Genomic DNA, 10,295 nt, shown 5'->3' on the forward strand with positions numbered 1-10,295 from the left:
TAAAAGAGACAATTTGTCTCATTAAAATTCAACAGGCRTTTAGCTCAGCTGGAATATTTCAGGACTTATTTCAGCCACATTCACACTGAATTTTCAGATAGATTATATACACATAGGCTGAAACAAAATTAGCTACAAAATACTTTTGGAGTTACAGCACTGGAAGTAACTGAGTAGCAGCATCTGTATATGTTTATGAAATGCTCTATCTTTGCCATTTCAAATCTGAAGAAATTGCAGTTTTGTAAACCATAATTATATGCGCTCATACTTAATGGTTCTACTTAGTAATGCTGAGCCCATATTAATCAAATTTCTAAAGATTTTTATATACTTTCTCATTTCTCCTACTGGTACTTATTGGTTCTTCTGGTAATTACATTCATCTATAAATTCTATATGTGGTTGGGTGCCACTCCTGTAAATCTATTTATATTTGGGATTCAAACTTTCACATATTTTCACAAATTTGACAATTTTAAGGATGTATTTTTTGCACGTCTCTGTGATGAGAGAAGCTGTGTTAGCAGTYTGAAACCTATCTTGAGAAAACTTACATCTGTGACTCTGTGACTCTGTGGTGAATGTATGTCAGCTGCTGCCTGAGCGCTACCCCGTGGAGGATGCTTCTTTTAACTTCTTTTTGAACTATGAGATACTGTGCAGGCTGTTTGAACCCCTGCACTGTGCTTGACTGCATTCCCTAATGACGTTCTTCCCCTCTATCGTGCAAATTCCTGAACTTTGGACTAATTCCTTACTAGCTACATGTGAGCAGATGGTCACATTTCTGATCAGCCTCTCTTAATGGTGGATAGTGCAGCGATTGGTGAAAAGCCATCCCTCTTCATAGACCACAAAATTTTTATCTCAGCATGTTTCCCCATTCTCTTTTGTTGCCCAATTTTTCTACTTGGTTGTTTGGGGTCTTGTTTGGTTTTTGTTTTTCTGGCCTTTTTTTTTTGGTTAGTTGGTTGGGTGTTTTTACAGATTAGAGAAAATTATGCATGGAGTTCTCTATGTGCTCTGTTGCAGACCAGATCAGACAGAGAAGCAGACCTGGGTTTGATTCCCAGGTTTTTATTCCATCTAGTAGGGCAGGTAGTGAAATTTGTCCTTTTAGGTGAGAGCAGCCTGAACATTGCCCTGGCAGATGTTCTCAYGTGCCTTTGGTCAGTAACAAGTGCCTGTGATTCTGTCTTTATTCTCTTTTTGAAAGAAGACTTCTCATAGTGATTCCAGCATCGTTCTAAAATGTGTAGGGTGGCTGTTAGACCTTATGCTTCTTTTTCCATTTTTTTCCAAATGAAGCTTTAATGATCCTAACTGGGATGCAACTACTCCAGACATATTCTGCTGCGCCTAATAAATCAGGAACTTTGTCATTCAGCAYCCTCTTTGATTCTGTTTCCATGTTTCCATTACTCCTTATGAGTACAACTATTTCTGTGAAGTTATAATTTTATCATTTTTTGATTTTTATTTCAGAACTTTTCCATTTCTCTGGGTGTGTAAGATGGATGGGATTGGAAGGTGTGAGAGTTKTTGTTATATTCTGCTTACTTTTCTCATCTTTTGATTGTTTTGCAAGGATAGGTATGGAAATCTGGTCCATGAAGCTGTGTTTGGAAACTCATGACCTGAGAATGGAATTACTTACTTTGAATCTGGCCTTCTGTCTGGTGTAACTGGATGACCTTCCCTTGTATTCCTCATCAATCATGGGTCAGACCTTGGAGTGAAAGAAGAGCGTGTCCTTTAGCTCTGAGATTTGAGTTATTTCCAAAGATCTGCTGTAACCTGCAGCTCCAAGGGAGAGTGTACATGCCAGTAACTGCCAGTGAGCAAAACACAAAGGGTTTCTACACATCAGTCTGTGATTGTTTGCCTGTTTTCCTCTCTTGGGATAATGAGCATTCATTCTCTGAGAAGAAAATSCTATTCAAAGAAGGACTGTGGCCAAGAGGCCAAGCTTGGCAATACGAGTTTGGAGCCAAGAATAATCAGGGAAGGAACTGTGGCATTGTCAGCAAAACCTACAGAAGAAATAACCTGAGCTAAATTTCCTAGCAACAGAGTAATTTTTTTCCTCCATAGAAAGAGCAAATAATACATAATCCTGTGTTTTCAAAATTATTGCCATACTTTAAATGCACTCCTGTATACTCTTAAAATGAGAATCATTTAGTAGACTATTTTGCTTTGAAAGGAGATATCTGTGGTTAATCACTGTGCTGCTGGGAGAAAAGAGATTACTGCTCTTATCTTACTGCTGCGCTCCTTGAAGAGTGTTCCTAGTGCTGTGCTCATTCCTACCTTGGCTCTTGAGTTGTTTTTTTCTTTTCCAATCCACTCTGCCTTTGCTTTAAAGGGCTGGGCAATTTATATTTCAGTGGCTGCAGTAGCAATTCTGTAACATCTGCCTATCMAATTGATTTTTTATTTTAACAAAAAACCAAGGCATTACCATAGAATTAAGCATATGTGATTTATCTTTTGTAGTGCCTTGCCTTTACTGCATCTAAATTCAGGCTAAATTCAGCTAGACTGTGCTACCACACAACAATTACATAGCATTAAAAATGTGTGAAATGTTAGCTTGTATTTTAAAGTAAAATAATTCATTTAATGAGATACCTTGCCTAATCACACACCTCTTAAAAAAAANAAAAAAAAAAAAAAAAAAGAAAATAAAAAAAAAGACAAAAACATTGCATTCCACCTCTGGGGGGTTTTGGGGTTTTTTTTGGTGTTTTTTTTGGTTTTTTGGTTGGGTTTTTTTTTTCCTATTTCAGTGATGAACCATTAGTCTTAAGCCAAAAAGAGGTAAAGCATATCTGACTTTTATGTCATTTGCCATACCCACAGGAGTTGCTTTGCTTCATTGCTAGCATTGTTTAGATCATTTGTACCAGAGAGGAAAGTACTGAGATGCCAATAAATTGCAGCTGCTTTTAAAAAGGAGYTGAAAATCAATAATAGATTATTGTTTTCTATAGCAGTTTAGGTTCCTTATGTGTCCCCTCTGACATGTGGATGTAGCCATAAATTAATTTAGTTTTAGGCTGTAAAAAACCTAACTTTTTCTGGACTGACTCTCTGGTATGCATTAGTGATATAAAAATAACATACCTTGGCAAGATAGCTTTCGAGGAGTGCCGAACACTGCAAGTTATTTTTACAGTTTAATGAGATATAGGCCCATACTTCCAGAGGGAGACACAATGAGCAGAACACGCTATAATTTACTGCAGTAAAATGATCAGGATTCRTGCTGTCTATAAAACATGAAAAACATTCTTCATTCCTTACCAATTAGATCATAGTTACAACTCTCAGCTCCTTTGAGCTTAAAAGAAAATTCTAACTGCTAGACATAAATGAATGCTGTGGTTAAATTAAAGCCTTCAACAGCCCAAACAGGCTTGAAAGAAATGCCTTCTGGATGTTATTAACATGCATATTTAAGTGCTATTTTTAAAATTTAACTGCAAGCTATAGCAAGCACAAATGTTTATAATAGCTATTTCAAAATTGAAGCATTAATTTGAAAAGCATTTTCATTGCTGTTAATTTCTTCCCAATAATTTTATTTCAGCTTTTACTACAGCTGATTCTTTTTTATTTTGCATGTGATGRCAGACAACTTGAACTGAAGATTTTATTATCTGCTGGCCTTGAAACGATTCTTCTATAAAATATGTCATGTACAAATAAAAGGCTCAATTCCTCAAACATGTCTGATTTGCAAAGTGAGCAATCCTATTTGTTTCAGTGGTACATCAACATAAGGGAAGGTAGATGCACATGTTTGCAGAGTCAATGCTTTGGTCTTGTGCTTCAGTTCAGAGATGAATATTCTCACATCACAAAAATATCTGTGGCTTGTTCTGCAGCATAAGGAGAACAAAGCAGTGTGGAAGAGCAGGAGGCAAGGAAAGAACAGATAGCAAAGTTGTTTGGTTTTCTGTCACAGGTTGCTGGTGTGGTTAATCTTCTCTGCTTCAGTACTCCACATTTTCAATTCTTTTGCAGTTTGGTCACACTGTCAAGCCACAAACATTGTTTGTTACTTACAAGAAATGTTGATTGCTTGACAGAAATGAATTTGAGGATGGCTCAGAGGTGACCTTGCAAGACTTTGAAATATCAAAGTGTGTTGTTCTGATATGCCTGATAAAAGTGTTATTTAAATATCCATGGAAACTGGATATTCACATGCAGCTCAGGGGCTTTGGTCATAAACAAAATACTGGACTGTGAAGGGATTTCAAAGATATACCTCATCCTTTTGATGTCTGCAGCTAATCCTTTTCCTCAACTCCATCCTTAGGAAGGCTACTGAAGGTGAAGATAAACTGTTCAGTGGAAACACTGTGATCTGTTTACTGCTTTGATATTCCCCATAGGCTACTGCTCCCTGTGAAYAAGGAGTGTGTGGGAAGATGCACGTGAGTCCCCACCTCTGTATTTAAAAATTAAAAATGGATTAATCTCTGCATATGTCTACATTTGCATGTGGTAAGTGGGAAGCAAGCTGAGCAGCCCTGTATTGCCAGAGAGGTGTTTAAAACCAGGCAGCTAAATTATTAAGAATTAGTGTCTCATTTTTGCCACACATTTGAAAATGTGTTTGTGCTGTGCACTGTCATCAGGGTCTTCTCCAATATTCTAATTATGTAAACAGTATTTAAGTACAGGTAGTCATTTAGCTCACATAATGAAGTAGGGAACTGTTGATACAGATAATTAAAGGAGATGAACAGYTCATATTCTTTTCTAATTTTGCTCCAGCTGAGTGAGAGCTATTTTTCCAGCCCGTGGACAAAGATTACTGTAGCATTTAATATAGCCTTTTAAAGATCACTACTGTAGAAAAGAGAATTACCCTATTATTACTTTATTATCTTGTTTAGCAACAGAATATTTATAAAACTGTGGTTTACTTAGTAGGTTAGCATCCACAACCAACCAGCCAGACCAAACGAAAACAAAACCCAACAAAAATAAACCCCATTTTTTTTTTAAATACTTGACACCTTTTGTTTATTAATCATATTCAGGTTTTTTAGGTTTTCTGAAGAACTGATTCAATTATATAGTCCTAGGTTTTTTGTCTTTTTTYCCCATTGTTTCATTGATTTTATTTTAATCTTTTAAGCTTCATGCCATCTGTGATGTACAGATCTTCAGAAATTTTCTTGGGAATTAAAAAATTACAGGATCCATTTTACTAACTTCTCTCTTTTTTATCAAAGATAAACATAAGAATAAGAATATAATTAAGCTGGAATAACTTATCTGGAATAACTGAAAAAGAACACCTTTACTTTTATGTGAGAGTGATGTAATCTRCAAAGAAGGCTTAAAACATGGCCTGGATATCATGGCAGCAACATGWGCCCAACATTAAGTTTGACTTTTCTCTTTGTACACCAAATTTACGATGCCCCCAGTCTTGGACCAGAGCTGAAAAGATCAGTATCTGGTAAATGTCAGGGAAGGTTTGTGACTCTAGGGCTGATGACTGGAAATAAGAAGTAAGCTGATTAGAAGTTTTTTTTAAGATCTGATATGCAGAAATGGCAAGTGGAATCTGAATGAGTTTTGTCCATGCTCCTGCTGTCAAATCCTATGCTCCATAACATCTGTAGACTTAAAAAAAAAAAAAAAAAAAAAAAAAGTTTTGCTTACTTTAGACATGGGAATATCTGCTTTGATCTCCCACTAACTCAAGCATGTTCCTCTGCTCAAGTTCAAAGCACAGTTTTGGACTCCAGGACATTTTAGTAAAACGTACCCTCAAGCCCCATGCCTGTTGGCCTGGAGGTGGTGGGTTCTCAAATCATCAGATTATTCAAGGCAAAAAACATTGAGGAAATTATGCAAGAGTGGCAATGGAGAAATCTGAGGAGTAACTCTTAAAAATGGATGTAGTCAGCTCTATAGAATCATGAAAGTATTAAGTTTGGAAAAAATTTCTTAGGTTGCCAAGTCAAAACAACAACCTTTCACCATCACCTTATTCACATATTTCTTGAATACTTCCAGGGATGCAAACTTTACCACTGGCCTGGCAAGTCTGTTACAATGCTTTATAACCCTTGCAGTTAAGATTTTTTTCCTAATATCTAATCTAAAATGCCATGTCTAAACTTGGAGCCATTTCCTGTCAGCCTTTTCACATATTACCTGACAGAACAGACTGACACCCATCTCYGCACAACATCCTTTCATCCAGGCAGTTGGAGAGAGAGAAAAGATCTCCCCTGATGCTCTTTTTCTCCAGGTTAAATAGTGCCAGTTCTCTCAGCTGTTTCTCATAGGACTTTTGCTCCTTAATTAGTTTCATGTATTGTGCATGCACATATTTTGTTTAACGTATAATATATAATTGTATATTACAGATATGAAAATATATTGTGCACCTATATACACATTTATCATAGAATCATAGCATATCCTGCATTGGGAGGAGTCCACAAGGATCATCAGAATCCAGCTTCTGGCCTGGTACAGAACAGTGCCAAGAATCCCAGCATGAGGACAGAGATTTCAAACTCAATTGCTTCATGGTTGCTGTGGCCAAGATGACGAATCTTCACTTCACCCATGAGATCCTCTCTTTAAGCAAGCAACAAATCAAGGGGAGCACTTTTCCTAGCTGGTTCCCTTAGCAGCTGTACCCTGATATTATCAACCAGATGTTTCAGGAATACTGTGGACCTCTTTGTGMCAGATGTGTGATGCTCCCAGTTAATATCCCACATGTTGATGTATCTGTAAGGACAAGGGCAGTTGTTTTGAAGGTGTCCCTTAGTTTCTTAAAGAATATTTCACTGGCATCATTGTCCTGGCTAGGTGGCCTATAGTAGATGCCTGTGATGACATCTGTATGTTTGTTTGTCCCTTAATCCTCACTTAGASACTGTCACCCTGCCATCACCAGCTTCAGGGTCTGTRTGTTCCAGCCCGTCCACCTCTCCTGCCCTGCCTGTYCCTCCTGAAGAGCCTGTGACCATCCACCATGGCACTGCAGTCACAGGGCTCATCCCACCAGGTTTCACTTATTCCAGTGGTGTAAAATTTCTGGGACTGGGCCCCCTCTAGCTCCTCTTTCCTGCTCCTCACGCTGTGTGGGTTGATGTAGAAACATTTCAGGTGTGTTCCGTGATAGCTGACACCTCATGGARAGGCTTGAGAGATGCCACTGTCACTCACTTAAGCTTGGTTTTATTCCTTTCTCCCTTCAAATCTAGTTTATAACTTTGTCAATGAACCCTACTTGCTCCTGTGCTTGAACCCTTTTCCCCTCTGAGAAAGGTTCATCCCATCAGGGGTCATCAGACCAAGTGTTGTATAGATCACCTCATGGTCAAAAACCCCAAAATTTTTCCAGTGATACCAACCTCAGAGCCACACATTCACCTCATGTATCTACCTGTTCCTTTCAACATTATTCCTTGCTTCTGGAACAATCAAGGAAAAYGGTATCTGTGCTCCTGATCCTTYAACCAATCATCACWAGGCCCTGGATTTCCATTTTGAGTGCCCTTGGACTTCTCTTTATCTTAGCCCCACCAGCCTGAAGAACCAATAAGGGATAATAATCAAAGGGCCTTACTAGGCTGGAGGGGTTTCTAGTGATATCTCTCACCTGAGCCCCAGGGAGGCRGACCCTCTTGGTTGGGTCTGGTTCACATATTGGGGCCTGCATTCTATTAGAAGGGAACAATCTCTGACAACTATCCCTCTTCTCCTAACACAGGAGTTTGTGAAGGAGGGTTAGATGGTGTTTCCTAGATCCCACTTACCTGGCCTTTATCCYAGAAGGACCTTTACCCACCTGATCAGCTGGTCATCCTTCCGTCTCCAGGGCCTCATACAATGTGCCAGTCATACAATGTGCCAGTCCTACCTGTCATTGTCAAGTTTTTGCTTGACACCGTCTTCCAGCCTTMACATTCAACAGATCCTTGACTACTTCAGCATTCCGAGTCCTCCGGCTTCTCCACTGCGGCAGAGGTTTGAGACTCCTGAGATCGTAGCATCTCTGAGAAYAACCTCTCGATCTCTTGTTCATTTTCTTGAATACTGCATAGCTTATTCAMTTCCTCCTTGTTTTACCAATTCTCTCCTTCGGGAAGGGAAGCCAAATCAAAGTCACCAAAACAGTTCAATTTGGATGTGTGGGGATAGGGAGCAGGGGGATGGAATGTTTTTGATGTCCTAACCTAAAGTAAATGTATGGTCAGACAAATTAAAACAAAAAAAAAGATGATGACATAATCCAAACACTGGGCAAAGCAGCCAACTGATTAGCCTCCTTTTAGAGGAGCAAAACACAATGCAGGGAGCATTTTGAAGGGTTTTAATGTTTCAGAACTMAGTAAACTCAAATTAAAAACTAAGTTTTCTACTGCCTGAGACTGTAACTGAGCTGCACAGTTAGATAAGAGAGCTTGAGACATGAGGAATTTTGCATGCCACACAAATAGGTTTTTTTCTGTTTTAAGATGACCCTGTGTATTTCAAACAAACCCAATCTGTCTCTTCAGATAGCTAGGAGCAATCAGTGGGTGAAAGACTGCTGAACCTGCTATATTTTTATTTATAAGAAGGGAGCTGTGCATAGTTATCCAGTTTTCTTTGCATCCTGAAGTGGTACTCCAGGGTGTTGGATATGGTGTCCAGGAGTAAGTGAATATGTGGTTTATCTTGTTGGAAGTCCACATATTTTAAAGCACAGATTATTTTTTTGAAATATAATCTGRCATAAAGTAGGCATGTTATAGCTAAAAGACTGCCCCCTTGTTGCTCCAGCATTACAGAAAATTTGGTTCCTCTTTTTTCACTCCATTTATTGATGTTTGTCTTCAAGGCAGTGTGGTGTGTAAACCTAGAGCTTAATCAGAAAATAACCAAAATAAATGATTTACTATGAAGTTTCCAAGAGGCTGTCCCTTTCACCTCTCTTTAAATTTAATTTTCTCCTTCCTGTTCATTCTGCTTCTCATCCCTCTTTCTCTCTCTTCCCACTTTCCTATGCATTTCCCCTCAGCCCATTTTCTACCTTTTTTATTTATTCTTCTTCTATTGCTGGCATTCTCATTCCTATGCCTCGTTCTTCCTTGAAGTGTTTTTTTATGTACTTCCTTTTTTCTACCTTTTTTATTTATTCTTCTTCTATTGCTGGCATTCTCATTCCTATGCCTCGTTCTTCCTTGAAGTGTTTTTTTATGTMCTTCCTTTGTCTTTCATATCCAAACATCTTTTTTAATCTATTCTCTTATTTTTTTCATCCACATATCCTACCCTTTGAGCTTTTGATTCCTATCTCTAGTTAGTAATAATGGTTATCTCTYTATGTGAGGGAATTGGAGATGAACAGTTAAAGGGCATATTATTACTATTACTCTCCTTTGCACACTCTCTCCCTGCTCTATTCACTCATCAATTTTTCCAGTCTTCCCTTTCTACTCTTGTGCTGCACACTCTGAAGCTCTGTGTTTTKCCAGTTGCTCCAGGAGGTTGTGGCAATTATTTTTTACCCTCTTGTGGCAGAATTTTCTGTCTTCACTTTGCTTTACTAGTTTTTCCTTCTCTTCTCCTCTTTCTCACTGTTATTCTTTAGCTCTCATTGCTCCATTTTCTCTTCTTTTAGATGAAGTTTTCCTCACAGAAAAGGGAAAGGATTGCAAAAGTCTGCTGATATGAGCAGTCGCATACCCACCCTTTACACACATTTAAACCAAATGCACAAACCCACAGACAGTATAATGAGGTGAAAACCAGCAGGAATCTAGATTTCCCCTTGCTGTCTAGAAGTTCTTTGTTTGCCAGCACTCTTACTTCTGGTGAACAGGAGGTTTCGTCTCTAAGTGAAAGTTTATTTGCAATTCATGAGTTTCTTTGTCAAATGGACATCTGAAATAACCGAATGATGCTTCACAACGGGGTTGGGGTACTGTAGCTGAAGTTCAGTGTGGCCACTTCTGAGTCATGAGTCTATTTTGTCCAAAGGGTGATTTTTGTTCTGTGACCATATTTCATTCCTGTATCACATCTTCCCTATGAAGTTAGGTGGTGAGGATCTTGATTATTTTAATGGGGGGGGGGGGTCAAGGAGTTTGAGGGAAAGAAGCAATCAAGACACTTTTCAAAGTTCGTAACTTGGTTGGAATTTTATGTTTCCTTACTATTGTTTTTTATTAGATTGGGTTTTGGTTTTGGTTTTGGTTGTTTTGGTTGTTTTTTTTTTTTTTTTTTTTTTTTTTTTTTTTTTTTTTTTTTTT

This window comes from Malurus melanocephalus, unplaced genomic scaffold, assembly GCF_030028575.1.
Source record: "Malurus melanocephalus ecotype Western Australia unplaced genomic scaffold, MMel_1.1 scaffold_84, whole genome shotgun sequence".
Lineage (NCBI taxonomy): Eukaryota > Metazoa > Chordata > Aves > Passeriformes > Maluridae > Malurus > Malurus melanocephalus.